The 23,748-nt window shown below is 41.8% G+C and overlaps 1 protein-coding gene across 2 annotated transcripts in view; it reads left to right on the plus strand.

Annotated features, from left to right (window-relative positions):
• Positions 1-23,748, plus strand: part of CMTM8 (CKLF like MARVEL transmembrane domain containing 8) — a 131,017-nt gene that overhangs the window by 22,773 nt on the left and 84,496 nt on the right. The gene's annotated exons all lie outside the window — the stretch shown is intronic.

Consider the following 23,748-nt stretch of genomic DNA (forward strand, 5'->3'; position numbering starts at 1 on the left):
AACTCAAGTTTTCAAATTTGAGGTGAAATTCAAGAGGCATTTCTTCCTTGTAGGCATTTGGTCCTTTATTCACCCCATAGAGAGAGTTAAATCTAAAATTTGACAGGAAAATACCATTTGTTTGTTTGTTTGTTTTTGCTAAGATTTATGAGTAGCACTGTTTCTAGGAAGGTGCCCGTACTTTTCCTTAGATGAGCACTCTACCATTTAAAGGGTTTTCACGTTCATTATCTCAGTTGATAATAAACCAGTCCCAGGTTGTGGGGAATCCCTCCTTTCTTTCATTTCCACTTCTAGTTGAGCCATGATTTGAGGAAACAGTTCTTAAATAACACATGAATGAGTCAACCACACCCTTGTGGAGTTCAGCGTGAAACAAATGCCATCTGATTGCTTGTCCATCCTCTGTACACACCCATGAGATTCATGGTGCCAGCCTAGTAATATGTCCCTTTCATGGGAAAGTAGAATGTTCATTGTCTTAGAGTTCAACTGAAGATGACAATCTACTGTAGCTGGTTGAAGCTGGAAGGGATTTATTATGCATCACTAGTTGGCTTCCAAAATTTTTGGTAGGGTTGGAGGAGCAGGCTCTAGGCTGAGCTTCCAGGAGCACCTACTGGAATCATACCATGGAACTGGCCTGCCATCAGAAGGAAGGTGAGGAAGCAGGATCTACTCTCATGTCTGCTGGGTCCTGGATGTCCATTGTCCCCATTGCGAGTCATGATATCACGTGGCTGCCCCCTGACTTGCCTCTCAACACCACGAAGCAAGGAATGGGACGCTGGGATTTCAGTTTTCTGTGGACTGCCACAGAAAAACAAGTACCTTCTTGGCTATGTCTGCCAGCAGGAACAAAGAGGCATCCAAAGCATGTCCTTTGGGCCATGGTGTTGTCTTTTTCCTTCTAAGTCTAGGATGGGTGTGTCTGCTGAAGCTACATCATTGTGTGGAACCTGAGCTGTGGTCCAGCTTTCCAGCCTCTAGTGAGCAGTAAGGCACACTGCAAGGGGAATGTGGCAGAGGTGAGTGGATCCACATGGAGTATTTACTACATCCACTTCATTGGATTCTACCTGGGTCACTGTGTTGGAGGTGGAAGGCCACCTGTGATTTGTGTTGCTTCTAAAACATTCTAAGGACTTGCCCTATTTCAATTAAGACACACTTTGATTTCTGGCTATGCAACCTTTACAACTGACCTGATACTTCCTGAACTTCCATCTGTAATAATGAGAAAGATAATGACGATGTCACATGTTAGTAGAAGATAAAGTGAGCAAAAATACACCAAAGCTCTGTCTCAGAGGTAAATAATAGCTTATTTCTTGGGTTACTGTAGGCTTATTTCTTCCCTTTTTTAATCAGCCAGTCTAGATATTGTACATTAATTCCGCCTGGACCGGGCTGTATTTGGAATGAGTGGTCATATCAGCTTCTAGTGAGTTTTCACACACTCAGCAATGAGCGGGAACATAGAATTTAGCCTCTCTGGTACATATAGGGTTAGGATTAGGATCATACTTGTAACTAAAGAAAGCTTAAAAGCTATGTTAAAAACCACAGAGCAGGGCAGTTCCAAGATGGCCAAATAGGAACAGCTCCAATCTACAGCTCCCACTGTGAACGATGCAGAAGACGGATGATTTCTGCATTTCCAACTGAGATTGGAAGACAGTAGCGGTTCTCCCAGCACGCAGCTTGAGATCTGAGAACGGACAGACTGCCTCCTCAAGTGGGTCCCTGACCCCTGAGTAGCCTAACTGGGAGGCACCCCCCAGTAGGGGCAGACTGACACCTCACACGGCCGGGTACCCCTCTGAGACAAAACTTCCAGAGGAACAATCAGGCAGCAACATTTGCTGTTCACCAATATTCGCTGTTCTGCAGCCTCCGCTGCTGATACCCAGGCAAACAGGGTCTGGAGTGGACCTCCGGCAAACTCCAACAGACCTGCAGCTGAGGGTCCTGACTGTTAGAAGGAAAACTAACAAACAGAAAGGACATCCACACCAAAACCCCATCTGTACGTCACCATCATCAAAGACCAAAGGTAGATAAAACCACAAAGATGGGGAAAAAAAAACGAGCAGAAAAACTGAAAATTCTAAAAATCAGAGCGCCTCTCCTCCTCCAAAGGAACGCAGCTCCTCACCAGCAACGGAACAAAGCTGGACCGAGAATGACTTTGACGAGTTGAGAGAAGAAGGCTTCAGAAAATCAAACTTCTCTGAGCTAAAGGAGGAAGTTCGAGCCCATGGTAAGGAAGTTAAAAACCTTGAAAAAAGATTAGACGAATGACTAACTAGAATAACCAATGCAGAGAAGTCCTTAAAGGACCTCATGGAGCTGAAAACCACGGCATGAGAACTACGTGACGAATGCACAAGCCTCAGTAGCCGATTCGATCAACTGGAAGAAAGGGTATCAGTGATGGAAGATCAAATGAATGAAATAAAGCGAGAAGAGAAGTTTAGAGAAAAAAGAATAAAAAGAAACGAACAAAGCCTTCAAGAAATATGGGACTATGTGAAAAGACCAAATCTATGTCTGATTGGTGTACCTGAAACTGACAAGGAGAATGCAACCAAGTTGGAAAACACTCTGCAGGATATTATCCAGGAGAACTTCCCCAATCTAGCAAGGCAGGCCAACATTCAAATTCAGGAAATACAGAGAACGCCACAAAGATACTCCTTGAGAAGAGCAGCTCCAAGACACATAATTGTCAGATTCACCAAAGTTGAAATGAAGGAAAAAGTGTTAAGGGCAGCCAGAGAGAAAGGTCGGGTTACCCACAAGGGGAAGCCCATCAGACTAACCGCTGATCTCTCAGCAGAAACTCTACAAGCCAGAAGAGAGTGGGGGTCAATATTCAACATTCTTAAAGAGAAGAATTTTTAACCCAGAATTTCATATCCAGCCAACTAAGCTTCATAAGTGAAGGAGAAATAAAATCCTTTACAGACAAGCAAATGCTGAGCGATTTTGTCACCACTGGGCCTGCCCTATAAGAGCTACTGAAGGAAGCACTAAACGTGGAAAGGAAACCCGTACCAGTCACTGCAAAAACATGCCAAATTGTAAAGACCATCGAGGCTAGGAAGAAACTGCATCAAGTAACAAGCAAAATAACCAGCTAACATCATAATGACAGGATCAAATTCACACATAACAATATTAACCTTAAATGTAAATGGGCTAAATGCTCCAATTAAAAGACACAGACTGGCAAATTGGATCAAGAGTCAAGACCCATCAGTGTGCTGTATTCAGGAAACCCATCTCACATGCAGTGACACACATAGGCTCAAAATAAAGGGATGGAGGAAGATCTACCAAGCAAATGGAAAACAAAAAAAGGCAGGTGTTGCAATCCTAGTCTCTGATAAAACAGACTTTAAACCAACAAAGATCAAAAGAGACCAAGAAGGCCATTACATAATGGTAAAGGGATCAATTCAACAAGAAGAGCTAACTATCCTAAATATATATGCACCCAATACAGGAGCACCCAGATTCATAAAGCAAGTCCTTAGAGACCTACAAAGAGACTTAGACACCCACACAATAATAATGGGAGACTTTAACACCCCAATGTCAACATTAGACAGATCAACAAGACACAAAGTTAATAAGGATATCCAGGAATTGAACTCAGCTCTGCACCAAGCGGACCTAATAGACACCTACAAAACTCTCCGCCCCAAATCAACAGAATATACATTCTTCTCAGCACCACACCGCACTTACTCCAAAATTGACCACATAGTTGGAAGTAAAGCACTCCTCAGCAAATGTAAAAGAACAGAAATTATAACAAACTGTCTCTCAGACCACAGTGCAATCAAACTAGAACTCAGAATTAAGAAACTCACTCAAAACTGCTCAACTACATGGAAACTGAACAACCTGCTCCTGAATGACTACTGGGTACATAACGGAATGAAGGCAGAAATAAAGATGTTCTTTGAAACCAACGAGAACAAAGACACAACATACCAGAATCTCTGGGACACATTTAAAGCAGTGTGTAGAGGGAAATTTACAGCACTAAATGCCCACAAGAGAAAGCAGGAAAGATCTAAAATTGACACCCTAACATCACAATTAAAACAACTAGAGAAGCAAGAGCAAACACATTCAAAAGCTAGCAGAAGGCAAGAAATAACTAAGATCAGAGCAGAACTGAAGGAGATAGAGACACAAAAAACCCTTCAAAAAATCAATGAATCCAGGAGCTGTTTTTTTGAAAAGATCAACAAAATTGATAGACCGCTAGCAAGACTAATAAAGAAGAAAAGAGAGAAGAATCAAATAGACGCAATAAAAAATGATAAAGGGGATATCACCACCGATCCCACAGAAATACAAACTACCATCAGAGAATACTATAAACACCTCTACGCAAATAAACTAGAAAATCTAGAAGAAATGGATAAATTCCTGGACACATACACCCTCCCAAGACTAAACCAGGAAGAAGTTGAATCTCTGAATAGACCAATAACAGGTGCTGAAATTGAGGCAATAATTAATAGCTTACCAACCAAAAAAAGGTCCAGGACCAGATGGATTCACAGCCGAATTCTACCAGAGGTACAAAGAGGAGCTGGTACCATTGCTTCTGAAACTATTCCAATCAATAGAAAAAGAGGGAATCCTCCCTAACTCATTTTATGAGGCCAGCATCATCCTGATACCAAAGCCTGGCAGAGAGACAACAAAAAAAGAGAATTTTAGACCAATATCCCTGATGAATATCAATGCAAAAATCCTCAATAAAATACTGGCAAACCGAATCCAGCAACACATCAAAAAGCTTATCCACCATGATCAAGTGGGCTTCATCCCTGGGATGCAAGGCTGGTTCAACATATGCAAATCAATAAACATAATCCTGCATATAAACAGAACCAATGACAAAAACCACATGATTATCTCAATAGATGCAGAAAAGGCCTTTGACAAAATTCAACAGCCTTTCATGCTAAAAACTCTCAATAAATTAGGTACTGATGGGACGTATCTCAAAATAATAAGAGCTATTTATGACAAACCCCAGCCAATATCATACTGAATGGGCAAAAACTGGAAGCATTCCCTTTGAAAATTGGCACAAGACAGGGATACCCTCTCTCACCACTCCTATTCAACATAGTGTTGGAAGTTCTGGCCAGGGCAATCAGGCAGGAGAAGGAAATAAAGTGTATTCAATTAGGAAAAGAGGAAGTCAAATTGTCCCTGTTTGCAGATGACATGATTGTATATCTAGAAAACCCCATCATCTCAGCCCAAAATCTCCTTAAGCTGATAAACAACTTCAGCAAAGTCTCAGGATACAAAATCAATGTGCAAAAATCACAGGCATTCTTATACACCAATAACAGACAAACAGAGAGCCAAATCATGAGTGAACTCCCATTCATAATTGCTTCAAAGAGAATAAAATGCCTAGGAATCCAATTTACAAGGGATGTGGAGGACCTCTTCAAGGAGAACTGCAAACCACTGCTCAACAAAATAAAAGAGGTTACAAACAAATGGAAGAACATTCCCTGCTCATGGATAGGAAGAATCAATATCGTGAAAATGGCCGTACTGCCCAAGGTAATTTATAGATTCAATGCCATCCCCATCAAGCTACCAATGACTTTCTTCACAGAATTGGAAAAAACTACTTTAAAGTTCATATGGAACCAAAAAGGAGCCCGCATTGCCAAGTCAATCCTAAGCCAAAAGAACAAATCTGGAGGCATCATGCTACCTGACTTCAAACTATCCTACAAGGCTACAGTAACCAAAACAGCATGGTACTGGTACCAAAACAGAGATATAGACCAATGGAACAGAACAGAGCCCTCAGAAATAATGCCACACATCTACAACTATCTGATCTTTGACAAACCTGACAAAAACAAGAAATGGGGAAAAGATTCCCTATTTAATAAATGGTGCTGGGAAAACTGACTAGCCATATGTAGAAAGCTGAAACGGGACCCCTTCCTTACACCTTATACAAAAATTCATTCAAAATGGATTAAAGACTTAAATGTTAGACCTAAAACCATAAAAACCCTAGAAGAAAACCTAGGCAATACCATTCAGGACATAGGCATGGGCAAGGACTTCACGTCTAAAACACCAAAAGCAATGGCAACAAAAGCCAAAATTCACAAATGGGATCTAATTAAACTAAAGAGCTTCTGCACAGCAGAAGAAACTACCATCAGAGTGAACAGGCAACCCACAAAATGGGTGAAAATTTTTGCAATCTGCTCACCTAACAAAGGGCTAATATCCAGAATCTACAAGGAACTCAAACAAATTTACAAGAAAAAAACAAACAACCCCATCAAAAAGTGGGTGAAGGATATGAACAGACACTTCTCAAAAGAAGACATTTATGCAGTAAAAAGACACATGAAAAAATGCTCATCATCACTGGCAATCAGAGAAATGCAAATCAAAACCATAATGAGATACCATCTCACACCAGTTAGAATGGCAATCATTAAAAAGTCAGGAAACAACAGGTGCTGGAGAGGATGTGGAGAAATAGGAACACTTTTACACTGTTGGTGGGACTGTAAACTAGTTCAACCATTGTAGAAGTCAGTGTGGCGATTCCTCAAGGATCTAGAACTAGAAATACCATTTGACCCAGCCATCCCATTACTGGGTATATACCCAAAGGATTGTAAATCATGCTGCTATAAAGACACATGCACACGTATGTTTATTGTGGCACTATTCACAATAGCAAAGACTTGGAACCAAGCCAAATGTCCAACAATGATAGACTGGATTAAGAAAATGTGGCACATACACACCATGGAATACTATGCAGCTATAAAAAATGATGAGTTCATGTCCTTTGTAGGGACATGGATGAAGCTGGAAACCATCATTCTCAGCAAACCCTGGCAAGGACTAAAAACCAAACACCGCATGTTCTCACTCATAGGTGGGAATTGAACAGTGAGAACACTTGGACACAGGAAGGGGAACATCACACCCTGGGGCCTGTTGTGGGGTAGGGGGAGCAGGGAGGGATAGCGTTAGGAGATATACCCAATGTAAATGATGAGTTAATGGATGCAGCACACCAACATGGCACATGTATACATATGTAACAAACCTGCATGTTGTGCACATGTACCCTAGAACTTAAAGTATAAAAAAAAAAAATACAGAGACCTGCTTATTTGGACTTTGAACATGACGTGTTCATTTAGTCTATGTAAATGATTAGTAGAATGATCTAGACACCATCATGAGTGATTCTAGCTTTGTAGGTAGAGTGGGAAGATTCCACTGATTTATGTTCCTATAGACTTTATTGAAAGAAGTCCTAAAAAGCTATGGGGTGGTCAGTTTTCCAGAAGTCTGAGTTTAATGACCTGTGTTGGAAAACATGCAAAGCTCTGATCTCATTCCTTATCTTGCCTTGCCCTTTCCTTCATCTATTCAAAATTATAACAGGTGCCGCTTTCTGGGGGGAAAATAGGGATCTTTATTGTGTGTTTATAACCTGCCTTGTTTCCAGAAAGGGCTTCAGGTAGGACAGAAATCTTTAAATTTAGGTTTTAAAGGATGCAACAAGAAATCTACATCAATCAATAACTGAAAAGCATCAAATATCACTTTGTTTGAAGCACTAAACACTGAGCAGGCTTGAAGGGATATTCTCAGATAAGTCACTTTAGAGACAGAAAGCAGTTATGTTGCCTGACACTGTTCACAGCAGTCTCAGAGTAAACAATATTGAGGACTTGTCAGCTAATCTCCCTTCAACTTTAGTTTTAGAGGGGAGAAATGTCTGTGTGCTTTGAAGCTCTGACCTTCTTCTGTTCTCAGGGAATTTCCTCAGGGAGAGAGATGTTTGAAGAGATCTATAACAGGTATATTTAATATTCTACTAGCTTATACTTTGGAAATTATGTCTAAGATTCCTTTTAATTGTGACATGAATATTGAGCAGTTTTCGTTTTCATTCACTTTTCACATCATGAACTAATGTTCATACCTCCCTGGGAAGTTAATGTCAGATTTTTAAACTTCCTTTTATGTGATTAGGTTGCTTTTGTGAAAGGTGGAAGACCAAAGCTCAGTTAACTAGGTCACTGGTTACTACCAGGCTAGTTTAGCGGCTAGCCTGTGGAACAAGAGCTGAGGTGGGAGCTGACGCTTTTGTTTCCAATCTCCCAACGTATGAAAAAGGTCAGTCCACAAGAGTTAGGTTGCAGATTTACATAACTGAGAAGTGGGGAGATGTCTTCTGCATGCCCCTAGAACTAAGATTCCTTCTTTGTTTCACTAAAACTTTTTTGTGTAAAATATCATACAGTACTAAAACCCATATACAATTTATTTGTTTTAAGAGATGGGATCTTGCTCTGTTGCCCAGGCTGGAGTGCAGTGGCATGATCATAGTTCACTCTAAACTTGAGCTCCTGGACTCAAGCAATCCTCCTGTCTCAGCCTCCTGAGTAGCTAGGACTACAGGCTTGCACTACCATGCCTGGCTAATTTTTTTTTTTTTGAGACGGGGGTCTCACTATGTTACCCAGGCTGGTCTCAAACTCCTATACTCAAGTAATCCTCCTGCCTCGGCCTCTCAAAGTGTTGGGGTTACAGGCATGAGCCACTGTACCAAGCTACCTGGCTAATTAAAAAAAATTTTTTTGTGTGGAGATAGGGTCTCACTGTGTTGCCCAGGCTGGTCTCAAACTCTGGGCCTCAAGCAATCCTCCTGCCTTGGCCTCCCAAAGCTCTGATATTATAGATGTAAGCCACTGTGCCTGGCCTAGAATTTAAATCATGATCGAACAAGTAACCATATGCAGCCACTGAGGTTAAGAAATAGAACATTACCACCATTGTGAAAGTCAGTGTGGTGATTCCTCAGGGATCTAGAACTGGAAATACCATCTGATCCAGCCATCCCATTACTGGGTATATACCCAAAGGAGTATAAATCATGCTACTATAAAGACACATGCACACATATGTTTATTGCAGCACTATTCACAATAGCAAAGACTTGGAACCAACCCAAATGTCCAACAATGATAGACTGGATTAAGAAAATGTGGCACGTAGACACCGTGGAATACTATGCAGCCATAAAAAATGATGAGTTCATGTCCTTTGTAGGGACATGGATGAAGCTGTAAATCATCATTCTCAGTAAACTATCGCAAGGACAAAAAACCAAACACCGCATGTTCTCACTCATAGGTGGGAATTGAACAGTGAGAACACTTGGACACAGGAAGGGGAACATCACACCCCGGGGCCTGTTGTGGGGTGGGGGGAGCGGGGAGGGATAGCATTGGGAGATATACCTAATGTAAATGACGAGTTAATGGGTGCAGCACACCAACATGGCACATGTATACATATGTAACTAACCTGCACGTTGTGCACATGTACCCTAAAACTTAAAGTATAATAATAAAAAAATAATAATAACATTACCCACACCCCAGAAACCATCCTTAAATGCTCTATTAGACATTATTTTTCCAAATTCCCCAAAGGTCACTACTACTATCCTAACTTCTACTAAAATGATTGATTTTGCCTATTTTTATTTTTATGTAAATAAAATCATACAGAAAGAAAAAGCAAAAAAGAAACAGAACATTACCATATTTTAGAGGCCCCTTGTAGCCTCTGCCCTCTTCTGCAGAGGTAACCACTATCCTGTTTTTTTATTTGTTTGTTTGAGACAGAGTTTCGCTCTTGTTGCCCAGGCTGGAGTGCAATGGCGTGATCTCAGCTCACCACAACCTCTGCCTCCTGGCTTCAAGCGATTCTCCTGCCTCAGCCTCCTGAGTAGCTGGGATTATAGGCATGCGCCACCACGCCTGGTAATTTTGTATTTGTAGTGGAGATGGGATTTCTCCGTGTTGGTCAGGCTGGTCTCATCGACCTCGGGTGACCCGCCTACCTAGGCCTCCCAAAGTGCTGGGATTATAGGCATGAGCCACCACGCCCAGCTGCATTCTGTACTCTATAAAGTTCAAAATTTTCCAAATATTGTTTACCTTGTCTCATTTTGCACCTTACAGAATATGGAATCACATGGGATTTCCTTCTCTGACTTGCTTCCTCCATTCATCATTGAGTGTTTTTTCCATATTGACATAGGTAGCTGTTGTTCCTTAACTTTTAAAGTTTTACCATATTTTATTTTATGAATGTGCCATAATTTGCCCCTTCTAGGTTGATGGCCTCCTGGATTGCCATCTTTTGAACTGATTAAATTTTCCTGTTTGTGTTTCTCATTCTCTTTCTTCTGTTTGTTTGGAAGCTATGCTGTATTCTTTTAGTAGATCTTTAGCTGTCTTAACATGCATACTTAGTCTATTATACAGGCTAAAATTAAACAGTATTTTTATCCTGCTCCTAAACAAATACAAAGACCTCAGAACTCTAAATCAGATAAAATTCTTCATAATTTATCGTATTTTCTTGTCGTTTAGTGTTAGCTACTTTTCCACCTACAAATTAGGCATTCTAGTTGTTTTACATAGTCAACAATTTAGCTTTACTCACAACCCACATAGTTGCCTGATGTCTTTCTTTGCTCATTGTTCCTTCTTACACCTCACACCTATTTTTGTCAGGAAATCTTTTTCTTCCTCATTCTTGAAAGATAATTATACAAGTTATAGAATTCTAAGTTGGCAGTTATTTTTGTCTCAGTGCATTTGAAAGTATCATTCTTCTATCTTACTGGTCTCCATGGTTGTTGTCGATGTTGGCAGTCAAAATTGCAGATTGCCATTCTTTTTTTAAATTTAGCTACTTTAGCTTTAAAAATTTTTTGTCTTTGTATACAGCAACTTCATTATGATATGTCTAGCTAAGGTTTTCTTTTTATTTATCCTTGGGTTTGGTTGAGATTCTTAGATCTAATTACTACTCTTTCAACAAATAATGGAAAATTATCAGCCATTATCTCTTAAAACATTGGGAATATTGTCTTTCCCATTTTATTTCATCTACTTCTAAAACTCTAATTAAATGTGTGTTAGATCCTTAGACTCTATCTTCCATGTCTTTTAAACTGATAATTTTCAACTCTGGGTTCCTGGGCTGCATTTTAGTTATTTATATAACTTCAATTTTATTAATTCTTTTTTTTAGCTGTTTAATCTATCATTGGATTTTGAATTTCAATTCTCTTACATTTCTAGAAATTCTTGAACTTTTCCAGATCTACTGTGTTCTTTATGGCCTACATAGACTCAGACCCAACCCAAATGAGAGAATACGTGGGGCTATAAATTGAAAGGGACATCTTTTCACCCTCCACTCATTGCCAAGATTGAGATACTCAAGTTAATTTGCTGCTCCCTCTGGACACTGAGTTAATTTCTTGTCCATCCTCACATTGAAGGGATGGCCTTTTAAGATCCCAGCTTTACATGGGTGGTTTCCTGTTAGACTTTCACCTTAAATGGGCCCTTTGCTTTGTCTCCCACCACCCTGTACCTAGATGAAAGCTTGACAAAGGATTTGGGTAGATATTTCTCCAAAGATATACAGACAGCCAATAAGCACATGAAAAGATGCTAAACATCATTAGTCTTTAGAGAAATACAATCCAAAATCACAATGAGATACCATTTCACACCTATAAGGATGGGTATAATTAAAAAGACAGTAACAAGTATTGGCAAGGGTGTGGAGAAATTGGAACAAATGTGTGTGTGTGTGTGTGTGTACGTGCCCAGGCTGGTCTCAAACTCCTGGGCTCAAGTGATTCGCCCATCTCAGCCTCCTAAAGTGCTGGGATTATAGATGTGAGCCACCATGCCCAGCTAAAACATTTTTGAGCTGAGCTGGCATGAAAAGAAAGTATCCCAAGATATGTGTATGTATGTGTACACACACACACACACACACACATATATATACATACACACACATGCTTTCTCAAGGTCATAAATGTTCATCGCAGCATTATTCATAATAGCCAAAAGGTAGAAACAAGTCAATTGCCCACTAACTGATGAATGAATGGATAAACAGAATACCCGTACAATGGAAACTTATTTGGCAATAAAAAGAAATAAAATATTGATACATGCTATAGTATTGCTGACCCTTGAAAACATTATGCTAAGTGAAAGAAGTCAGACACAAAAGGCCATGTATTGTCAAATTCCATTTATGGGAAATGTCCAGAATAGGCACATGCATGGAAACAGCAAGTAGGTGAGTGTGTTAGTGCGTGCTGGGAGAGGGAGGAATGGAGAGCTATTGCTGATAGATATGGAGTTTCTTTTGGGGATGATAAAAATGTTCTGAAATCAGATAGTTGTGGTAGTTACATACCTCTTTGAATAGTCTAAAAATTACTGAATTCTACACTTTAAATGGTGAATTTTATGATGTATGCATCATATCTTGAAGTGGTTTAAAAAAAAGATGGAAGCTTAAGAGTCCTCAAGGTTTAACAAACTCTCAGGGTGGAAACTGGTTTTGGCATTTGATGACTCCCAGGATTCTTGTTTTATTTAATTTTTGGCTTCTTGGGATATTTTCTTTTCATGCCAGCTCAGCAACATGTTTAAAAATGTTTTAGCTGGGCACGGTGGCTCACATCTGTAATCCCAACACTTTGGGAGGCTGAGATAGGCGAATCACTTGAGCCTAGGAGTTTGAGACCAGCCTGGGCAACATGGCGAGACCCGGTCTCTACAAAAATTACAGAAATTAGCCAGGCATGGTGGTGCATGCCTGCGGTCCCAGCTACTTGGGAAGCTGAAGTGGGAGGATTGCTTGAGCCCAGGAGGTTAAGGCTGCAGTGAGTAGTGATCATGCCACTGCACTCCAGCCTGGGTGACAGGGTGAGACCCTGTCTCAAAAAAAAAAACTTCATGTCTTACCCATACTTGTTTCATTTGGGAGGATACCCAGTCTGTCACAGTGCTAGAAATTGAAGTCAGAATTCCTTTAATTTTTTTATTTTAAAAAAGTTCAAGGCGCTAAGAAAAGTTGTAAGGACAGTATAGTGACCTTCCTCATACTTTCACTGTAATTTCTCAAATGTAAATATCCTGCTTCATCCTTCCTCCTTCCTGTCTGTCTGCTTCATATTTTGTGGAACCAATTGAGTAGGTTGCAGACATCACGCTCCTAAATACCCTAGCTATTCCAGCATGCATCTCTAAAGGACAAAAATATTCTCCTGCATAACCACAGTGTAACTATCATTCTCAAATTTTACCAAATTGTCCTAATAATGTTCCTTATATTCTTTTTCCCTGTCCAAGATAGAGCACAAGATCACATATTACATATAGTCATCATGTCTCTTTAGTGTCCTTTAGTCTAGAATACTCAGTCTTTGTCTTTCATGACCTTGACAATTTTGAAGAATCCAAGTGATCTGTTTGGGGAATGCTCTGCAAATTATGTGTGTGTGGTGTTTCCTCATGAGTAGATTCGGGTTATGTGTTGTTGGCAGAAATCCCACTGAACTGATGTTTGTCCTTCTTAGTGCCATACATCAAGGGTCTCGGGATGTCAGTGTATATTGTGATTAGTGAATAAAACTATAATCACTTTTCTTTTTTAAAAGACAGAGTCTCACTCAGTCGCCCTGGCTTGAATGCAGTGGTGCAATCATGTCTCACTGCAGCCTCAACCTCCCAAGGCTCAAGCAATCCTCCCACCTCAGCCTCCCAAGTAGCTGGGACTACAGGTGTGCACCACCACACCTGGCTAACTTGGGTGTTTTTTTTTTTTTTTTGTGGAGACAGGGTTTTGCCATGTTACTCAGGCTGGTCTCGAACTCCTGAGCTCAAGCAGTCTACCCATCTTGGCCTCCCAAAGTGCTGCTTTTCTGCAAGCTAAATGTGATCTTTTTCTGAGCAGAATGACACAGAATTTGGAGACAAACAGACTTGGCTTTGAGTCTTGGCCCTGCTGCTATTAGCTCTGTGATCTTAAGTGAAATATTTAACATGTTAAAGCATCTGTAAAATATGTCTAATAATACCCACTTCTTAAGATTATTGAAAGAATCAGATGCAAATTCATGTAAATTGTTTAGCACTGGCGCATTGTAAGAACTCATAACTCTTGTTCTGGGGGAGATGATAGTATCCAAATGGCATGGGGGCCGCTCCGTCCCTCAAAGGTATTGGTGAAATCGCTGAGAATCTGTGTGAGGAGCACAAAGGCCCCCCATGTACTTCCTTTTTTTTTTTTTTTTTTTTTTTTTTGGAGACAGAGTCTTGCTGTGTCACCCAGGCTGGAGTGCGATAGTGTGACCACAGCTCACTGCAACCTCCACCTCCAGGGCTCAAGCAATTCTCATGCCTCAGCCTCCAGAGTAACTGGGATTACAGGTGTGCATCACCATGCCTGGCTAATTTTTGTATTTTTAGGAGAGATGGGGTTTTGCTATGTTGGCCAGGCTGGTCTTGAACTCCTGGCCTCAAGTGATCTGCCTGACTCGGCCTCCCAAAGTGCTGGGATCACAGGCGTGAGTTACCGCTCCTATGTACTTCAGTTAATTCCCAAAGAGCCCGTATTCTCTTGCCCTTTTCTGCCTTCTCACCCACCTCCTTTATCCTTTGCTGTCATCCATCTCTGGTGTCCGTAAGAAGCTCACTGGTCCCAGTGGTAGGTCGGTTTTAGATGTTGACCAATGACGGGTACAGAGGCTCTTAGAGAATGCAGACTGACCTCCTATTCCATTCTTCTCCCCTTCTGTTTTATCTCCCTTCCCTCCTGGGTTACTCATCCTCCTCCTCTCCAAATCCTTCTCCTTCTGTTGTTCAGGGAAACTCTCTCCAGCTCCTACCTCCAAACTGTGTATCTTAATTCAGTGAGGGTGTGCAGAGAAAAGACTTCTCACCAAACCAGAAGCAGCTCCCTAGAGGGCAGTGGGCCTTATAAACAGGAACTTCTTTTCCTGTAACATGATTGTTTTTATTCTCATTGTGCAACAGCAATGCCGTGGATATTTCCTTGATGTTTATTTTGACTTGAGAGGATAGCAAGTGGTTTGAACTTGTATGAGAAATACCTTCATGCTGGCACTGCTTGGCTGGCAATTAGAGTAATTGCCTGTGGCTAACCATGGACCTTTGCATGGGTGCTTTATCTGAATCCAGAGGAGAAAGCTGGGCTCAGCTGAAATTGCGCCACACAAGATCTTTGTTCTTTGGAGGGGAGTATTAGCTGGGGCCCCAGGCAATGCTGATGCCACTTTGGTTGTTTTCTTGTAACCCGTGTCGTCAGTGGTTCCCACAAGATGAGCTTTGGACGTTGCACCTTCTGTGTCTTCCTTTATGCCACCTCCCACTCCTCCTTCATGAAGCTGTTTGTCTGGATGAACTTGTTTGGTGAGGCTGCCAGACCTTCCATATCAAACTGAGGGATGCCTTTTTCACCTGCTGTTTTCTTGCTTCATGATTCTAATATCTAGCCCTGTCTCCTGAGAAATTTTTTTTTTTTTGAGATGGGGTCTCACTCTGTCGCCCAGGCTAGAGTGCAGCGGCACAATCATAGTGCCCTGCATCCTTGAACTTGGCTCAAGGAATCCTCTTGCCTCGACCTCCCGATAAGCTGGGACTACAGGCACATCCCGCCATCTCCGGCTAAGTTACTATTTTTTTTGTAGAGATTGGGGTCTCACCATGTTGCCCAGGCCAGTCTTGAGCTCCTGGGCTCAAGTAATCCTCCCACCTCAGCCTTCCACGTAGCTGGAGCTACAGGTATGCTCCAACACACCCAGCCCTGAGAAATTATTTAGTCTTGAAAAAGAGAGAAAGGGAGAAGAGAAAGGAACAGAGTTTAATCCTGATAAAGGCTACTGGTGTCCAGGGAGGCCCTACATGGTGAGGCTGTGGGCAAGTAAGGCCCCACGGTGGTTGCTGCTGCTGACTTAGAGGTTTTGTCTGTCCATTTTCCAAGGATTCTCCCTTTGTCTTTCTTTCTTTTTTTATTTTCCTTTTTTTTTTTCTTTTTTTGTTGAGACAGAGTCTCACTATGTTACCCAGGCTAGACTCAAACTACTGGGCTCAGGTGATCCTCCTGCCTCAACCTCCCAAGTAGCTGGGATTACAGGTGTGTGCCACCACATCTGGCTTATTCTCCAGGGAATGGGACTGCATTTGAGGGTGATGAGAGTTTGCAGGAACTGTGTGGTGTTGTCCAAACTCAAAGGATTCTATTATCCGAAGTTATGTTACTTGTTCCAATGAAGTCTTTATTTTGGAGAGGCCTGTGGACCAGAAATGATACCGGGCCCCAGACCAGTTGTGTTGGCCTATACAGTGTTGAAAATCAGAATTAGTTGCCAGTATGTAAATATCAGATATTATAAGAAAATCTAGATTTCCATGATCTCTTGGAAAATTGGACACATGCACAATACTGAGCCCATAGTTCCTCATGGCAGTACTCCTTTGGAGCCCAGAAGTGGCTGCCCTCTGCATGTAAGAGTGTTGGTCAAGATGCATGTTTGACTGTTGTAACAAAGACCAAAACAAGTGGCTTAAACAAGGTAGAAACTTGTTTTTCTGTCATGACAGTCAAAGCACTAATTGCCCAGGGCAGACATGATAGCTCCGTGGTGTCAGAGAGGCTGCCCACTTCTGTCTTGGTTTTCCCTGTTCTCTGCAGTGGGTTCCATCTTCTGATCCAAGATACTGCTTCATTTCCCACCATCCTGTCTGCTCCAGCCTTCAGTAGGATGGAGAAGTAGAGGATCCCTTTCTTCAAGATCCAACCTGGAAGTTACATGTATCATTTCCTCTGGCATCCTGTTGGTCAGAATGTACAGCATGGCCACATCTGACTGCAGATGAAGCTGGGGAAATGTGGTCCTCATCTACGTGGCCATGTGAATAGTTAAAACCCACTTCTTACTAAAGGCAGAAGGTGAGAGCGGATGGTATGGACAAACTATATTCTGTGCTGTGAGGGGCCTTGCAGTCACCTATTTGCTGCTATTCTCAGCTCTCTCCAGTCTTCCCGTAATTGAGGTCAAGAGTCATTGTCATTTATTGCCTTGTAACTGATGTGTTTCACTCATTTATGTTACCTGCTTGGTCCCTGTAGGCATTTGAGTTTGCATTCTCAGCTGTGCCCTGATCATCTCTTTCAACACACCTCCATGCTTTTATATTTGTTGCCGCCTCTGTTTAGAATTACCTGGCCTCCTTTTCAGGCCTGGCAAACTCCTTCTCAGGATAACGCAGCCCCATGCTTCCCTTCCCAAATTGAGTTATCTCTGTTAACCATCCTAATACATAAGCTGCCAATTTTACATAATACCTTTTAGTTTACTTACCTTTATATACTTGATGCCCAGAACAGCACTGGGTACATAACAGACTAAGGGTCAGTCCCGTTTACTGAGTGTTCATTCAGTGAAAGACACTTCCTAGAACTTAAAAGCATTTTTAATATCTAACAGTGAAATAGTGTATTAGTCACAGCCTGTACAGCTGTAGATGATGGAAACTTGGCTAAATTGGCTTCCATGACAACAAAAAGGAGGAGCACTTACTGGCTCGTGTATCTGACAAGCTGAGCTATGTGTCAAGCCTCAGGTATGGCTGGAACCAGGAGTTCAATAGATAGCAGGACTCAGTCTCTCTTCTCAGTGTCTTGGCTGTGCTTTCTTCTGAATAAACTTCATTCTTAGAAAGAGTTTCTCTGCATGATGACAAAGATGCCACCCATGGTTCTGTATTTTTCTTATAGTTAGTGATTTTTTAAGAAACCATAAATCTATTTCTTCATAGTGGTAACCAAGCACTTCGTAGTGGCCACCAATCAGGAGGAAGTCCCTGATTGACCTAGCTCAGGTCACATGGCCATTCTCAGTCCAGTCAATGTGGCCAGGCATAAGTGAGGGGGGAGAATAGGGTCTGGAAGCAGGGAACCTAAGGCTGATTCACGCTGATTTCCTAGAATGGAATTAAAAGGAAAACCCCAACTTTCCATGCCCAAGTAACAAAAGGATCATAAGCTACTTCTTTTGCACCCCCACACACTTTTTCTTCGTGGCAGATGGAAAATGGAAAGTACTCTGATTGGTCCCCTCCTGCAACCAATCAGACTGGTCGTGGGCCTAGTCTTTATTTGCATAGGGGTATAACTTTGTAACTTCACTTCAGCCTTTGATTGGTTGCCTTCCGCAATCAATCAGACTGGTCATGGGCCACTACTTTATTTACATAGGCTGTAACCAAGTAACCAGTGAGAAACCTCTAGAAGGTATTTAAACCCCAGAAAATTCCATAACCAGCCTCCTTGAGCCCACTCCCACACTGTGGAGTGTGCTTTCGTTTCAAAAATCTGTAGTTTCATTGCTTCATTTGTGTGTTTTGTCCAATTCTTTGCTCAAAGTGCCAAGAACCTGGATGACTCACAGTCAAGACCCGTCACTGGTAACATAAGTACTCTGGCCATACCTGGGTCATCTGTCTACTTCTGGTACCTGGGGTGGAGTCGACCCTACTCAAATTACATTGAAGGAAAGGTAGGTCTCCAACACGAGAGAAAACAGGCAAAAAAAAAAAAAAAAAAAAAAAAAAAGTGACAATTATATTTGGAACTACCTTTGTCTCATTTTATAAATAAAGCAGCTGAGGGTGAGAGAGATTATAGTGACCTAAGGTCACAACCAGGAGGCGGCGGAAGTGGGATTCACACCAGATCTTCCTGACTCTAAATGGTAGACTGTTAATTCAGTGCACCCAACTATTTCTGAAGGGAGTTATCCTGGAACTCCCCATCTCCCATCTCTGCATGGGGACAATCCTGAGGTTTGATGCTCCTGTGTATGACTATTAGTATGTAGAGATACCTCGCAGGCCCACCATGGCAGGATTTTGTGTAGGAGCACATGTTTAGCTGTAAGCTCTGTTTTCCCTGGCATCTCTTTAGTGGCTACACTGTACCTGAAAATATTTCTCTTACCCATCAAAAGAACTCTTTACATTAATAAAAGTTGGAAGAGTCAGGCAGCTGGATTCGTCTCTTCTCTTGGAACGTTTTGATTAATTTAGCACATGCATTCTCATCAAGGGGTGGTGTTGCTTGCAAGGGAGCAAAAACTGGTTCTTGGGGGTAGGGAGGGAAATCTTACCTTTTTTAAATGAATAAAGTACATATATACATGTAGTATCTAAATAGACAGTTTATCTGTGATGTTAAAATTTCCTGGAGATAATATGCTGTGATGAATGCCATCTTGAAAACTGTAACATATCTTCCCTCCAGGTCTCATTCTTCAACAGTTGTCACCTTTTTTCTCTGCTCCACCTTGCAGCAAAACTTCTTGAATGAGTTGTCTTTATTTCCTAATTCCTCTCATCCCACCTGCTCCTGAACCCTCTCCAATCAGCCTTGTCACTAGTCTACCCAAACAGCTCTTACCAAGGGCACCAGTGATGTCTGTTTTGCCAAGCCAGATGGTCAACTTTCAGTGCTTATCATACTGAGCCTGAAGGCCACATTGACACAGTTGACCCCTCCCCTCAATCCTTTAAATATCTTATTTTCTTGGCTTCAAAGGTCACTGTCCTAATTTTTTTTTCTTATCTCACTGGATGTGTACCTCATCTTCTTTCCTGGTGCCTCCTTATCTCCCCAACTGTAAATACAAGAGTGCCAGGGCTCAGGCCTTAGAACATTCCTCTTTTCTGTCTACACTCATTCCTTCAGAATCATGGCTTTCAACTCTCTCTATAGGTCCTCATTTCTAGCCCCAGCCTAGACTTCTCCCCTGGATCCCAGATTTGTATCTGCCCACTCGCCATCTCTTCTGATATGTCTCATAGGCAACTCAGGCTAAGTATCAATTTTGGGTTAATACAGAGAACAGAGAAACATATTAAAAGAACCCATGTGGACACAGCAAAATCTAGATTGTGTGTACGGGACAAATGACCCAGTTTTTTCAAAAAATAAATTTTAAAGAAAAAGGAATAGAGGAGATGCCTATAGATTAAAAGAGATTTAAGAGATAAAAGTCAGTTGCAATATATCTACCATATTTGGATATTGATCCAAGCAACCATAAAATAATTATGAGATGATCAGGGTTATTTGAATATTGACTGGATATTGGATATTATCATTAATTATTTTTAGCTATGAGAATGGTGATTTGGCGATATTAGAAAAAAATTTTAAAAATATATACCCAGAATGTTATCAGTTCTTACCACCTGCAGTATTATCACCCTCAGCCAAACTAACATCCTCTCTTGTATTATTTTTATATTGCCTCTTAGCTGATTTCCCTGCCTATAACCGACCCCCTACACCAGTCTGCTCTCAGCACAACAGCCAGAGATATCCTGGTAAGATGTGTCATGATATTCCACTTCCCATTGCATTTGGAGTGAGAGAGCCAGTCTGTTCAGTTTCAGTCTGCAAGACCCCATGGGTTCCTCCCTCACCTCCCTGACCTTATATCCTGCGCTCCACTCCTGGGTGAGCTGCTCTGGCCCCCTTGCTGCTTTTGTGACACAGCAAGCATGCTCCAGCTCTAGGTGTTTGTATTTTCTCTTCTCCCTGCCTAGAACCCACTTTCTCCAGGTCTTATTTCAGCACCTCCTTTCCCTGAACATTCTATGTAATAAGTTAACCCTTATCTCCTTAGCCTGCCTAATATTTTTCCATAGCATTTGTTACCATCTGATGTATGTACTGTTTTTTGGTCTGATGCTTCCACTAGAACATGAGTTATGTGAGAGTAGAAACTGTATTTTTCATTGCTGTATCCCTAGTACTTAAATTGCACATAACAGGCACTAAATAAATGTTGAAAGAAAAATAGTTTTTCATACAGGGGGAGGAAATGTTTATAAATGCTTAGGGGGAGCATGATAATGAAAAAAGTTGAGAATCCCTGCTTTAGCCTTGGGAAGCATGTGGTCATCTTGTCCCTGCTATTACTGTTGTTACTGTATTTACATTTCTCTGTCTTTTCCGCCTTGGGATAGTCCGTTTTATCATGTTATAACGTGTCATACAGCAAAACTTTGTGAATTGGCTCTAATTGGTGGAAGAGCCATTTGAGTTTCTTCTCTTCAGACTGAGCGCTTGCTATCTGGCTTCTGTGCTGCAGTCGGGGAGCTCACATCACAGGCGCATGTAATGTGACCAGCACGTCCCCCGGGAGTTAGCTTCCTTCCCCATGCATGAGCTGGAGCCTGCGGAACAGGATGGCGACAGTTTACTGAGGTGCCATTGATCCCGGGACACGTCTAGGCATTTCAGGCCGGGCAGTTGACCGTCATATGGGTCTCTCCTACATAGCAGGATGTTTACTGTGTCTGCCTTTCAGGATTTATCTTGACGCAAAAAACAACTTGTTTTTTACATGCACACATACATCCCCTCCCCTCTGTCCCACCCTCCACACTTGGAGAACTAAGATGTCAGGAAGGCCCCGAGGAGGAATAAGCAAGAAATGAGGCAATCCAGGCAGGCACTCAGATGTGCTCGTAGTTTATGGCCAGAAAACAGGGCTCTAGGTGTGTTCAGATGACTGTGGTATCTTTTCTGAAACTCCATTTGTAAATATTTATAGCCCACTTCTTTCCAAAAAGGATTTGAAATAGCTTTATGAGTATACATAAACCCACACACAAATATACACTTAGGGCTGGGCACAGTGCCTCACGCCTGTAATCCCAGCAGTTTGGGGGAGCCGAGGTGGGCGGATCACCTGAGGTCAGGAGTTCGAGACCAGCCTGGCCAACATGGTGAAACCCTGTCTCTACTAAAAGTACAAAAAATCAGCTGGGCGTGGTGGCACATGCCTGTAGTCCCAGCTACTTGGGAGGCTGAGGCATGAGAATCACTTGAGCCCGGGAGGCAGAGGTTTCAGTGAGCAGAGATTGTGCCACTGCACTCCAGCCTGGGCAACAGAGCGAGACTCCGTCTCAAAAATAAACAACAATAACGAAAAAATATATACACTTAGATTTAACAAAACAAGAGTGGAAAACAAGAAACCTGGCCTGAAAGAACAGGAGGAAGCAGTGAGGGAGTCTTGAGAGTTAAGTCGGGATCTGCGAGGGGAATCACATGCAGCTGGATGCCCTCTGCCAGCCCAGTGCCCAGGGAAGCGGAGTGGGGCTGCCTCACCTTGTCCTCACCTTCTACCAGCCTTTGCATTATATCTCATAATTTTTTCCCTTTAGTCATCACATTGGGTTATCTATTGAAAAATCCGAGTAGCCAACTATATAGTATCATTTAAAAGTGTACATAGGACTTTGAGTAGACATTCTAGGTGATTGGTGCCTGTCTCCAGCACCAGCCTGTGATCACAGCTCACAGAGGGCATGAACTGTGTCTGTTCATCTTTGTACTCCAGTACCTGGAAGCCAGGAGGAACTCAATAAATATTTTACTGTATAAATGAATGGCTTTACAGTTCTTCTTACAAGAAAGGAAGAAGCCTGTCAGTTGTTTGAGGGAAAGGTTTTTGTTTTTGTTTTTTCCTGGTTCTATTTTGAGAGTTCTCTCATGTGGGCGATTATATTAGGAATTTTGAGTGGTGTCCTTGGTCTTGTTCTCAAGAAAATTGGGAGAAATGCAGACGCAGGATTCATGTGGCTTTCCTTGTAAGGGGGAAAACTGAAGTCCTGACTTTGATGAGCAGTTTAATGCAGAGTCTGAGAGGCCCCAGCGAAGGTGATCAAGGTACACACCTTTTCCTCATATGACCTGGTTCAAGAGCAAATGGAAATTCCTCAGGGAGGGTAGAGAACAGTTCCTAAATGTTACTGCTTTCAGGGCCACTTTGGGTACATGCTAGAGGTGGTTCAATTTGGGATTATGTAATATAGTAGTAAAAAGCAGGGACCTTGCATAGAATTATACACAAAAATATACCACAAAAAATAATAGTACAGCTGGGTGCAGTGGCTCACGCCTGTAATCTCAGCACTTTGGCAGGCCGAGGCGGATGGATCACTTGAGGCCAGGAGCTTGAGACCAGCCTGGGCAACATGGTGAAACCCCGTCTCTACTAAAAATACAAAAATCAACTGGGCATGTTGGCACACACCTGTAATTTAAGCTACTCAGAAGGCTGACACATGAAAATTGCTTGAACCTGGAAGGCAGGTTGTGGTGAGCCAAGATGACGCCACTACACTCCAGCCTGGGTGACAGAGCGAGATTCTATCTCAAAAAAAAAAAAAATTAAATTAATAATAATAGTAGTAGTACACGTAAAAATGGGTGAAATCTATGTGAGGTGTATTGCGCTCATTTTGGTTTCCTGGTTGTGATAAAGTACTGTAGTTACGTAAGGTGCCACTAATTAGATAAATTGGGTGATGGATGTATAACACCTCTCTGCACTGTTTATGAGTCTATAATTAAAAATTAAAAAGCAGGGCCTTGGCAACAGAGTTGTGTTGAATCCCCCATTACCCCAGCTGAGAGGTGACTTTTTTCTCCTGGCATTTAACGTAATTCTTAACTACCTATTTGCTCTGTGCCTTTCTCCCCCAGGAGAAAGCAGAAGCTGAGTCTGTTTTGTTCACTGCTAAATTCTCTGTGTCCTAGCACAGTGTGTGGCACCCGTGTTTTGAAGTCAGATGTTTGGATGAAAGAATAGTTGTGGACACAGGTGACTTAAATTCTCTCAGGCGGTCTGCAGTTAGGTCAATACCTCCCTGTCAGGACGATGGGAGAATTAAATGTGTATAATGTAGCTAAAGCTCAGGG

Source organism: Pan troglodytes, chromosome 2 (genome assembly GCF_028858775.2).
Source record: "Pan troglodytes isolate AG18354 chromosome 2, NHGRI_mPanTro3-v2.0_pri, whole genome shotgun sequence".
Classification (NCBI taxonomy): domain Eukaryota; kingdom Metazoa; phylum Chordata; class Mammalia; order Primates; family Hominidae; genus Pan; species Pan troglodytes.